Here is a 10,023-nt window from a genome sequence, read left to right on the forward strand (position 1 = left end):
GTTAGCAAGACATACTCGATCAGAAAGTAACCTGTACATGTGTCAAGAGGAGTGCTGTGTTTTGTTATACAGTGATACCTTGGCTTAAAACCTAATTGGTTCCCAGACATAGTGTGTAGGCGAAAAGGGTGCATCCCCAAAATAAATTGTTATAGTATATACTATATACTATACCAAGGTTTCCAATTCCATATTTTCCGTTGTGTATTTTATTTATTATAGTACCTATGCTTGTCTGTTACTGTAAAGTGTCCTTGAGAGCATTGAAAGCCGCTTGAAATGTAATGTATTATTATTATCATCATTATTATTATTATTATTATTATTATTATTATTATTAGAAGGCGCACACCCAAAGAATAGTATATTTTCAAACATTTTCCATTTATAAGGTTCACCGGACTCTAAGGCGCACCTTCAATGAATGAAAAACGTTTTCCTAATATAGTGTATAAATATATAAAAGTTTTCCAAATATAAGGCACATCACATTATAAGGCGCTACAGTATATGTTGGAGTTAAGCACTACTTCTTTTACGTGGAGGCTGCTGAGAGTACTGTAGTTGCGAGACCCGTTGTGCTCAATATTACTTTACATATAAGGTGCTCCAGCGTATAAGGTGCAGGGTCTTCTTTTGGAGAAAATGAAGGCTTTGGGATGCGCCTTATACACTGGAAAATACGGTAACTTTTTTTTTCTTCTTGATGTGCAGTTTTGCTAAACTATGAATTAATTTGAGAAACTTTTTGTTTTTATTTTGAAAAACATTTTTTAATACCAGAGACCTGAAGCAATAATTTTATTCAACTAAAAAAAAAACAGTTGCTGAGCCTCAGAAATATGTCTGTATCCAATTGGAAATTTTATTGAATAAGCAGTTTTGATAAAATGTGTTTTTGGTTGGTTAAAGAGCTATTATGAATACAAAGGAGAATATAAGACAAATTGTAACTAATTAGCATCTAGTGTATTTTATCACCATTGTAATAAACACGTCACAAATTTGACGGTTGCAATAATTAACATCGACAAATGCCTGTTTCCCGGTAGAACGTTATGTTAGTAATTTCTATTCATATTAATACAAACCCTAAAGAAGCTGCCTCGACCTCAGGCAAGGTAAAATAAACGTTAGAGGGTGCCTTCGCTGGAGAGCAAGGTCCGAGTTAATTCAGCGTGACGCGGTGCAAACGCAAATTTTGACTGGCAACCTGCAATATTCAAACCTTTTTATTTCCAGCCTTTCTTCACTAAGATGAAAATGATTGCTTCTTAATCATAACGTATACTGAAAGTTAATTTGAACAAATGTCTTGTGCCGCTACCCGGGATGTAGTTTTCGATTTCAACAAGGTTATTGGTATTCGACTTGATGTGAAAAATACAATTTGGTTCAAGAACTGACTGGGTTTTCACATTGGCTAATGATAGCTTGCTGGCTAATATATGTTGCATCCGTGCCTGAGGCTTAACCGGATCACCACTGGTGCTCATATGTTAAATCTAGCCGTCTATTTGCATGATACATAAAACAAGTGATTATTGGCCTTATGTCGGTGGCGGTATCATGACTGTCTGTCAACAGAATCACATTAGACCTCCCGAGGCTCCTTTTACTTCGATTTATCAGAGCGAGCAAGAAGCCATCGCTTTGTGGAAGTGATCCAAAGCAAAAAGCAGATTGCAGGCAGATTTATTTCTAATGAAAAATGAAGTTGACCTTTAAGAGACAGAAGATCGGGTATATTCGGGCTAATATCTGTTAACGTTCCGGATTTTGATGACAGTTTATTCAAGCCACTGGCCTTGGCTTGGTTCTTGAGTGCACTTGTAGTGGCGACTTTACAGCTGATGTCACGTATTCATATGCCTTCTAACCCCACCACCTCACCCCCCCTCCCTCTCCTTTTTTTAATCAAATATGTACTAACTGCCCTCTGGCTGTCGTTTCATATCACGCAGACGACACAATACTATCAATTTATTCCTTGTGTATTTTCCCTGAATGTCAAACTCAAAACTCCCCAGGGCCAAAGTAATTAAATGACAGCTAATTCCTTTTATAACATACTCATTAGCATCATGTTGTGATTCAGACGTCTTGTCGTGTGGTGTTTTTCTTTTCCTTGCGTAACTTCTGTAGATATATGTAAACGAAATACCAATATCAACTCAATTCATTGACTGTGATTTGAGATTGTTTTTTTTAAGCCATACATAACATTGTCCGTAAGCCAAGTCCGAGTCTGAGTTACGGGCGACCTTTTGGCCACAGGTAGGGTACACTCCGGACTCATCTACAGCTAATTATAAAAAGGGTTTCCAGTCCATATTTATTTGAAATGGGTCTAAAGAATTGCAATATGACTCCCATGTCAGTAGAGTGCTTAGTTATTTAATTTCAGAATGAAAAGACATTTCTTGTGCACCAGCGGTTTTCCCTCTGGGAAAGATATCGTCAAGACGTTAAAGTGACCTGGAACCTGCAAAAGTAACCCCAAAATTAAGCCACTGAGATCTAGCGTCCCCACTCAGTTTTCAGTAATCTACAGAAGCGTGATTTAAGGTTTTATGGCTGCAATAAAATCAAGGGGATTTATATCTTGGTGATTTATGGAGCAATGAGTACTTGTTCTGTATACTTGGTTTTACAGAAATTGTGGTCTCCCTCAGATTTTGGCATTTAACCAAATGCAATGATTTTGAACTATGATCAGATTGGATATTCTAATTGGATCATATTGCATTTGTATCCACAAAAAAAAAGAAAAATACATTTTTTGACTTTTGATTTTTTTATTGTTTGTGCAAGAGTGGGCATGCAAACAAAATGTAGTAATATTGGATTGGATTGGATTTGCCTTTATTAGTCTCGCAGTGGAGAATTTTACATTTCACAGCAGCAAAGTTATGAAAGGAATTAAAGTAGAAAAACAAAATACAGGATAACATATCAATAGTTCAGAAAATATAATAGAAAACAAAACACCCAATATTGAGTATGATTTACTATGTGAGACGCCTATCAATCTCTTAACATCATTTTCTGAAATGTTTTTATGGGACCTGAAGCCTAACTTCATGGTTGTGGCCATCTTGGAAACTGAAATAAGAACAATGCAAAATATAATTAAGGACTGCCCCCATATCTGTTGTAATAAAATAAAATAAAATCTTGATTTACACCACTAAATACCGGAAATGTATTTCTCAAGTTATATATATCTGTGCTTAAGTTTAAAATGACAAAAAATGGAGTAAGACCACGCAAGTCTTTGTCCTACTTTTTTAAAATGTATTTTGTAAAAAAGTACTTCTTGCCGTAATTCACCCACAAATTACGATTTAATTTTCTTTTTTCGCCTAAACCATGAAAAAGAGGTTTGTGTTTGAAACACAAAACAAGCTCATATTACAACATTAAATGAAAAAAAATATTCCACAAAATGCATATAAAAATATTCTAAAAATGTCCAGGTTAATTGTCCATTGTTAGCGGCACGCTAATTTGTTTTCTTTTTTTGGGGACCCTAATTATCAATGAAACCTATGCTGTTTGAACGACCGTATTTTCCAGTGTATAAGGCACACCCAAAAGACTTAATTTTCTTCAAAAGACCCTTCGCCTGTATGCCGGTGTGTATATGTGCCATATTGTCCGGTATATAAGGCGCACCCCCAAGGAATGGTGTATTTTCAAATGTTTTCACATTTCAAATGAACCGAGTATAAGGCTTTCTTCAATGAATGAAAGACGTTTTCCGAATATAATATATAAATATATACTCCAATATATTTTCCAAATATAAGGATCAATATTACTTCACATATAAGCCGCACCTGTGTATAAGACGCGGGGTGATATTTTGAAGAAAATAAAGGCTTTTGGGTACGCCTTACACACTGGAAAATACTGTAACATTGAGACACAACAGGTCTCGCAACTACTGTTATCAGCCAGCAACTTTATTTCCCCCATAAAAGCCGTTCATAATCCCAGCCTCTACTGTAATAATAATAATACATTTTATTTATAAGCGCCTTTCAAAACTCAAGGACATTAGCACCTTATAATGTGGTGTGCCTTATATTTGTAAAACGTTGATATATTTATATATTATGTTTGGAAAATGTTTTTCATTCATTGAAGGTACACCTTATAGTCCGGTGTGCCTTATATGTGAAAAAAAGTTTGAAAACACACCATTCATTGGGGGTGCGCCTTATATTCCGGTGCTCCTTATACACCGGAAAATACAGTAAAACAATCCTAAATGGAACCGAGTTGAGGTGCACTGTTTTAGCTGTCAAGTTTCATCTGTATTTATTAATGCCTTTTAGAGAGAACCCAGGCAAAGCAGGATATTTTTGCGGCGGTCGGTGCTGTTACAATCTAATACTGTACTCGCTTATCAGATCACCGACATCTGGTGTGACGTCGAAACGATTTCTCAAACGGGGACAATCGCTTTCAACACAACTATAAACAATTACGGCTGTTACATCGTTGCTATCACTTGCTATGCTAGAAACATGCCAGTCCCACTTCTTGCGGTTTATTCTGAATCGGAACACAATATTACTTCATGTATGGAATATTCTACAAAGATCGTACGGGTTTAAACAAGGTCTTTGTTTGGTTTTAGATCTAAAAGCATAAAAGGTCTGTCATATTTTAATAGTCGGCCCCCTGAGGGCTCGCAGGCTGCCTTCAATGACATCCCTCTGTCCAAATGAAAATCCTCTCCCGATTATTATGTTGATCCGTCATGCAATCGGTGTGTGGTTCCCTACCATCTTGCCACGCGGAGCTGGAAGACGAGCTCTTAATCGGCTGTGTTGTTGAATGATTGAATTAAAAGCTTAAGTGAGCGGGGCGAGCGTGTCAATTTTGCACAAGTGAAATGGCGTTCTCTTGTCCAATTTCCATCTGAAAAAGATGGCTTGTGTATGTAAAATGTGGAAGAATGGGGGTATTACGCCGATCACTTTCATTGTCTGTAATTCCCTTTCACCAGGACTGTCATCAATCTGCGAGACAAGTCGCACTCATCCAACGCAGCACGCTAGCGTCTAATCGGCATTCAGCTCCACGGCATAGCACTTTTCTGTACCGGGGCTCTGTGTAATCAAGGGAAAAAGGTTTATTCCAAAGCCAATTCTTCTTAATTATGGCAGAAGTAGAGGTTCAAACTGCTTTAGTGAGATGGCATTAAAGACAACAGGAGAGCTAAGTGTGGTGCGCCAGTGCGCACACACACTCACGCTCACATGCAGACACTCGCGGGGGAAAAAAGGAAAATAGTTGAGCCCTCATCTACTTGACATTCCTCTCACCTGTCTGCCGACATTCCCCCGTGATCTCAAACCTCGGGACTGATCCACGTGAAATGATGCCGTGTTCTCTGTCTGTATTTCAATGGGATGAGTTGCTGCGACCCACGCAATCTCCCTCTCAGAGACTATTTCAATTTATGCAGATGAGCTCATCAGAGCTTGCCTGCTAGGATGAGACATCTAGGTCTGGAATTGTGTCAATAACGGCAGCAAAACAAATGCAAATCAAAATCCAAATTAATGTGTTTTACCCGAGGAGGAAGCTGAGAGTCGCGCTTAGGAGTCAGCACTCTATAGATGACAAGATTTTTGCTTTTCACCAGCCTGTGTGCAAACACGCACACCTGCATACACACACACACGCACACACACAGACACACGCACACACACACACACGCACACACACGCGCAGGCGCACACACACGCACACACACACGTATGCACTCATGCAATACACACAAAGCATTCTCAAAGTGCTCACCGTTGAAAGGGGGGTATAGAAATTTCCAGAATTTACTCCAAGAAACTCGAGGTTTCTCTGTTCTTCTTTTAAGAATTAAAAAGTCAAATATTACGTCTATATTTACCCGATCCATCTGGGTAAACATGCGGCCGTGCTTATACTTAGTCGCTCTTCATAGGCTAGCAAATAAATTGGTTCTGGTCCAGAATTTTTCAGCAGAATTATTCCGGTTCTGCTGATGTTTATGTTCCTGTCGTCCTCCGAGTGAATAATCATGCAGCCTCGTTTGCGAAGCAGGTTAGCTCCAGAAAGGGAATCAACCAACGGATGGATGCTCCGAATGTTTTATGTATGCGGACCAAGGCCTTTTGTCACGTCTGCCGGCTCTTTCACTCTCCATTTTGTTGAAGGTTGCCGGCAGTATGTGGTCCATGTTTCTGCCCCATAGAGGAGAGTGGACAGACATAGTGCGTTGTATACGGCAATCTTGGTTCCAATTCTCAGGTTTCGGTTCACACACACACACACACACACACACACACACACACACACACACACACACACACACACACACACACACACACACACACACACAGCCTTAATTTTCTTCAAAAGACGACTCTGCGACTTATATGTGAAGTAATATTGAGCCACCACAGATCTCTCAACTACTGTCAGCGGCGACCGACTCCATTTCCTCCTCCCCTGTAGAGGAAGTAGTGTGTAACCCCAGCCTAATCTGTCACACTTTATAACGTGGTGTGCCCTATATTTGGAAAACGTTTAGATATTTATATACAGTAAAGTCTCGTTATATCGATATTCTCGGGAGTCTGAAAAAATATCGATATAACCGGACTATCGATATATCTGATCCTGCGGCATGTAAATTTTCTCCTTGCGTTCATAGAAATAGTATCGTAATAAGCAGTACTATCGATATAACCGATATCGATATAACGAGACTTTACTGTATTACATTTGGACAACTTTTTTCATTCATTGAAGGTGCGCCTTATACTCCGGTGCACCTTATAATGAAAAAAACCTTTGAAAATACACCATTTTATACCTCATTGGGGATGTACCTTATACTCAAGTGCACCTTATACACCGGAAAATACGCTATGAAAAAAAATCAAAAAGAATCAGTGTGATCTGAATATTTGGAATGTTGCCGCACCCAGTTATGAATCATAATATCACTAATACAATCTGCAGAAGGAATGCTACTTCATTTAGCTGGTTAAAGGACAATCAACACCATTTTTTGTTTTCTAACTGACATCAGATAAACGTTTTATATCATCAAAAATACCCAAAACTGATATTTTAGTCAAATGCATAACACCAATAAAAATGACTTAAAGTGTCCCAAAACTGCCACAAATGAGCACGAAACTGGGGAGAATCAGAAAGTCCCGCCCCCTTATTTGTGACGTCACGTCAGAATGCTCCTTCACAAACTGCCTTGCTCCAGAATTAAAACAATGGCTTCAGAGAGTTCAGATTCGGAGATGCTTTCTTGTTACTCGTCCAGTTATGAATATGATTCAAATAGTTCTGAAGAGGAAAGCATAAATGTTTGCCATCCGTATCAATTCGAGCCCTCTGCAAGCGATGAAAGATCTGGAGTCCGATGTAGCGCCCAGAAAATGCACAAGATGGTGCACAAGCTGCGTTTCGTCCAGTCTATAAAGCAGTTTATCAGAGCCGTAAAGACGCCCGTGATTGGTTTAAATCCGTGTAGAAGACAGGGGTGGGTTTTACGCACACACACAAAGAGGACCGCCACACGAACATCAGATGTTGAGACGAGAGAGTAACACAGACAGCGCTCCAGAGTAAAAAATGACATGGTGGAAAGTGGATGTTTGTCTGATCGGTTTACTCCACTAATATGGCGATTGCTCTCTCTCACCAGGTGAGCTCACAGTTAGCATGCAGTGTGACTAAATGAGTAAAGTCAACTCATCCTGTGATGGGGTGCACTAATGTACAGTGCAATGTTTCTTTATTTGTAGTTAAAAATATAGAAATCAATGACAAGAAATAAGGGAGTGGGAAAAAAAACACACTGAGCTCTTCCAACAAGGATCGATATTCCATCCCTCTAAAACATACCTCCTTCCATCATGCATTGCTATTATTGGAACAGATCGTTCATATTTTTGCATTTTTTTAAGCAGCACGGTGGAGTATTTAAACCTTAAAATAGCAGCTTGAAAATGACGTTCAATTAAAGGTTAGTTAGAATCTCAGTGGTGGATTTCATCTTCTGATGCTACCTGTTGAACACAAATGACGACAATTCATTGTGAGCGATGGACTGGCTATCAGCGAGCACACAAAGTTATACACGCCGACTCTTCGCTGAACTTGAGGCAATAAAGCCCCGCATATCAGCTAGGCAATAGAGCCCCGCATATCAGCTGATGCGCTGCAGCGTTTAGCCGCCATATCTAGCTTCACATATGCGGTGTGTCATTTGTAATTGAATGACGAAAAACATGGTGCAATTATCGAGGAAGAAGCAGATGGTCACAAGGGAGATGGGCTGTTCCCAAAGATGGATCTTTTCGGAAACCCTTGTGCATTCTAATTGCCTGTTACAACTGTAACATGAGCCTCAGATTCACAATAAATGCCGTTGATGAGCATAGAACACTCGAAAAGACTCATTGTCAAATCCTGCAATTGCGCTAACATCGCTCAGTGTGCGGCGGACTAAAGTTAAAAGTTTGGGTGAAAGGTTGTGCTAGAATTTCTGCTCAAATGATTAAACTCTGAAATTTTATTAATTTGTTTTCAAATACCAAGGCGAATTTATGTATATTTGCGTAAAGTTTTTATTTCTTGTTTTTATTTTTTTCAATTCTTTTTACTGATTACTTTTTTTAATCATAAATTTACATCTTTCACTCTTCATTTTTATTAGTAACAGTCAAAGCAATATGAAATATTGCACCTGATGGGGGAGCCAGTGAGCGAATGATTTACTAAACACAAATAAACAAAGAAAGTCACATAGCGCTGCTTTAACATGTCTCTCACAAATGAATACGACAGCTTCGGAAGTCATCATCGGTTGAAAAACAATGTCCTTCCATGCGCACAGTGTAATACAAATTTAATAAAATACACAAGTACAGTACAGTAGCCCACATTCACGTGTAAGCTCATCAGAGCTTGCCTGCTAGGATGAGACATCTAGGTCTGGAATTGTGTCAATAACGGCAGCAAAACAAATGCAAATCAAAATCCAAATTAATGTGTTTTACCCGAGGAGGAAGCCGAGAGTCGCGCTTAGGAGTCTGCACTTGTAGATGACAAGATTTTTGCTTTTCACCAGCCTGTGTGCAAACACACACACGCACGCACACACGCACACACACACACACACACACACACACACACACACACACACACACACACACACACACACACACACACACACACACACACACACATGCACTCATGCAATACACACAAAGCATTCTCAAAGTGCTCACCGTTGAAAGGGGGGTATAGAAATTTCCAGAATCTACTCCAAGAAACTAGAGGTTTCTCTGTTCTTCTTTTAAGAATTAAAAAGTCAAATATTACGTCTATATTTACCCGATCCATCTGGGTAAACATGCGGCCGTGCTTATACTTAGTCGCTCTTCATAGGCTAGCAAATAAATTGGTTCTGGTCCAGAATTTTTCAGCAGAATTATTCCGGTTCTGCTGATGTTTACGTTCCTGTCGTCCTCCGAGTGAATAATCATGCAGCCTCGTTTGCGAAGCAGGTTAGCTCCAGAAAGGGAATCAACCAACGGATGGATGCTCCGAATGTTTTATGTATGCGGACCAAGGCCTTTTGTCACGTCTGCCGGCTCTTTCACTCTCCATTTTGTTGAAGGTTGCCGGCAGTATGTGGTCCATGTTTCTGCCCCATAGAGGAGAGTGGACAGACATAGTGCGTTGTATACGGCAATCTTGGTTCCAATTCTCAGGTTTCGGTTCACACACACACACACACACACACACACACACACACACACACACACACACACACACACACACACACACACACACACACACACACACACACACACACACACACACACACACACACACACACACACACACACACACACACACACACACACACAAGCCTTAATTTTCTTCAAAAGACAACTCTGCGACTTATATGTGAAGTAATATTGAGCCACAACA

This window comes from Hippocampus bargibanti, linkage group LG08 (assembly GCF_051943395.1).
Source record: "Hippocampus bargibanti isolate YZ-2025 linkage group LG08, ASM5194339v1, whole genome shotgun sequence".
NCBI lineage: Eukaryota > Metazoa > Chordata > Actinopteri > Syngnathiformes > Syngnathidae > Hippocampus > Hippocampus bargibanti.